Source organism: Ornithorhynchus anatinus, chromosome X5 (assembly GCF_004115215.2).
Source record: "Ornithorhynchus anatinus isolate Pmale09 chromosome X5, mOrnAna1.pri.v4, whole genome shotgun sequence".
NCBI classification, from domain to species: Eukaryota; Metazoa; Chordata; class Mammalia; order Monotremata; family Ornithorhynchidae; genus Ornithorhynchus; species Ornithorhynchus anatinus.
In genome coordinates, this window is record NC_041753.1 from 15,904,239 (window position 1) to 15,907,477 (window position 3,239).

At 45.4% G+C, this 3,239-nt stretch overlaps 2 non-coding genes across 2 annotated transcripts; one reads left to right on the forward strand and one right to left on the reverse strand.

The window, feature by feature from the left end:
- The first annotated feature begins 625 nt into the window (after positions 1–625).
- On the forward strand, positions 626–763 carry LOC114808486. The gene has a single exon (XR_003756334.1). It is a non-coding gene; the product is annotated as a small nucleolar RNA SNORA7 (small nucleolar RNA).
- A 1,569-nt stretch (positions 764–2,332) lies between these two features.
- LOC114808412 lies at positions 2,333–2,470 on the reverse strand. Its single transcript, XR_003756260.1, has one exon. It is a non-coding gene; the product is annotated as a small nucleolar RNA SNORA7 (small nucleolar RNA).
- Positions 2,471–3,239: the final 769 nt, after the last annotated feature.

The following is a 3,239-nucleotide window of genomic DNA, read 5'->3' on the forward strand; positions in this document are numbered from 1 at the left end:
GACTGGAGCTGCTTTGTCTATTTATGCACTACTGCCACTGCCTCAGAAACTACCTGGCTGGGGTTTCTGATGGGCTATAGATAGGGAAAATCCACATTGCTCCTTCATTCATTCATTCATTCATTCATTCAATTGTATTTATTGAGCGCTTACTGTGTGCAGAGCACTGTACTAAGCGCTTGGAACGTACAATTCGGCAACAGATAGAGATAATCCCTGCCCAACAATGGGCTCAGAGACTCCTGGGTAGAGGTTTAAACTGTGGTTGACCAACTCTCTTAGCACTAAGACAGAACTGGCTCCCTGCAAGAACTCCAAATCAGGCTCTGGATTGTTGGGGGTGGCATGAAGCTGGGAACTAGATTCAAGTGCTTATTCATTCATTCAGTCATTCAATCATATTTACTGAGCACTTACTGTGTACAGAGCACTGTACTAAGTGCTTGGGAGAATATAATATAATAGACACATTCCCTGCCCCAAACGAGCTGCTTAGTACAGTGCCCTGCATCAGTAAACACTTATTAAATGCTATTGATTGATTCTACCTGATCTGGAATATGCCCAATGTTATCATTCTATCCCCATAGTCAATCAGTTCTATCCGTAGTCCTGGAATGCCTGGGCCCTCTCAGGATCGCACCTGGAGAGTTTCCAGTACTCTGCCAGTCTTGGCTACGGGAGGGAGAGTCAAGCAGAGGCCTACCCATTCCATTCCTAGCTTGGGCAGTGGCTAGCGAGTGGAAGGCAATCTGCTACAAGTCAAAACTCCCCTGTGCTGGGCAGCAACGGCATGGGAGAGAGTTGACGTCAGGGACTCAAATTCACTGTGCTGAAGAAGGCAGTGATAAACCAGTTCAGTATTTTTACCAAGAATACTCTATTGATACACTATCAGAACGAGTGCAGATAGAGATGGGGCATTCTGGGAGCGATGCATCCATGGAGTCGCTATGGGTTGGAGATGACTCGACAGTGTATTACAAGACTGCCCAGAACTGTCTACCCAAATGTTCTTCCAGAAGGAATTCAGAAGATGACTATATCAATTCGTACAGCACCATCTTGTGGCTAACTCTTTTAACATTCGTATTTAAGTGACTTGCCACATAGAGACCAGATCTCCTTAGTTTAAGTGTAGGGATTATTCTGAGAAAGGCAGAACTGCGTATTCATAGTCAATGAATTTGGAAGCACCGTGGCCTAGTGGATAGAGCACAGGCCTGGGAGTCAGAAGAAACTGAGTTCTAATCCCAGCTCTGCCACTTGTGCACTGCATGACCTTGGGCAAGTTACTTAACTTCTCTGTGACTCAATTAATCTCATCTGTAAATTGGGGATTAAGATTGTGAACCCTATGTGGGACATGGACTGTGTCCAACTTGATTACCTTGTATCTACCCCAGCACTTAGTTCAGTCAGTGCCCGGCACATAATAAGTGCCTAACAAATAGGGAAGCAGTGTGGCTAGGTGGAAAGAGCACGGGTTTGGGAGTCAGAGGTAATGGGTTCAAATCCCAGCTCTGCCATTTGGCAGCTGTGTGACTGTGGGCAAGTCACTTAACTTCTCTGTGCCTCAGTTACCTCATCTGTAAAATAGGGATTAAGACTGTGAGCCTCATATGGGACAACCCTGTATCTACCCCAGTGCTTAGAACAGTGCTCTGCACATAGTAAGTGCTTAACAAATACCAACATTATTAAATACCATTTAAAAAAATATTGCCTTTATTTGTACCAGTCTGGCTCCCTTACAGCATAGTTTTCCTATTACTTTTGCAGCTGGATGGTGGCATAGGTTGCTCTAGGGAAGGACTGGGGCAAATTGAGGAGGGGCATCCTGATGCTCTGGTACAAGTATTTCTCTCCTCACATACACTCCCCTTCAGGACACCACTAACAAGCCTCTCAAGTGAGTGTTAGGAGCAACAGGGACAGAGTGGATGCCCTGGCAGTGACTGATACTTGCATATTCCCCCTGTTGCCTCAAATCCGCTCTCCCCTTCATTATCTCGTATCTACCCCAGTGTTTAGTACAGTGCTTGGCGCATAGTAAGAACTTAACAAATATCCCAATTATTGTTCTCATTAATGTTGTTGCTGTCTTATGCTGTCGAGTCATGTCCGACCCATAGCGACGCCATGGACGCACCTCTCCCAGAACACCTCACCTCCATCTGCAATCATTCCGGTAATGTATCCATAGAGTTTTGGTCAAAATAGGAAAGCGGTTCCAGGCAGTAAACTGACTCTCCGCCCTCGGCTCTCTCAACCTGACTCTTCGCCCTCGGCTCTCTCCCATCCCGTCGCTGCCCAGTACAGGTGAGTTTTGACTTGTTGCAGATCGCCTTCCACTCGCTAGTCACGGCCCAAGCTAGGAATGGAATGGCTATGCCTCTGCTTGACTCTTCCTCCCATAGTCGAGACTGGTAGAGTACTGAAAACTCTTCAGGTGCGACCCTGAGAGGGGCCTGAAAGGTAGGGTTCAGGTATTATTATCCCCATAATACCTATACAGCTGGGGAAACTGAGGCATGGAGTGGTTAAGTGGCTTGCCCAAGGCCACAGAGTGGACAAGTGGCAGAGCCAGGAATAGAACCTGGACCTCCAACTGCCAGGGCCACAGCTCTTCCACTGTACCGCTCTACCTTCCGTAGATAGGGCTCATCCCACAGAGGGCTCATAGTAACTGAGGCACAGAGAAGTGAAGTGACTTGCCCAAGGTCACACAGCAGACAAGTGGCAGAGTTGGCATTAGAACCCAGGACATTCTGACTCGCAAGCCCATGCTCTATCTCCCGGCAGGGAATGTGTCTGTTTATTGTCATATTGTACTCTACCAAGCACTTAGTACAGTGGTCTGCACACAGTAAGCGCTCAATAAATAATACGATTTAATGAATGAATGCACACTAGGCTACGCTGCTTCTCAATTTTATTTTATTTTTCAACATCTAGCCTCTGAGAACCACTATTGAGCACTGTGTCTTTGTCATCAGTGGTTAATACAAATGCCATTTTTTAATCTCAAAATCATTTAATCTAGCAATTCTGTTAATTCGTGCAAAGAATTTTGCCCTTATATTCTCACATTAAGTCTAGTGCTTGAGCAGCAATTAACATCTTACCTGTGGTCTCTGTCAATTTTAAATTCACAGTCTAATTCAAAATGCCAAAGGAAAAGATTTTGTTAAATTCTGAAGGGTCAAAAGAAAATGTTTTTATAACAAAAAGCAGAA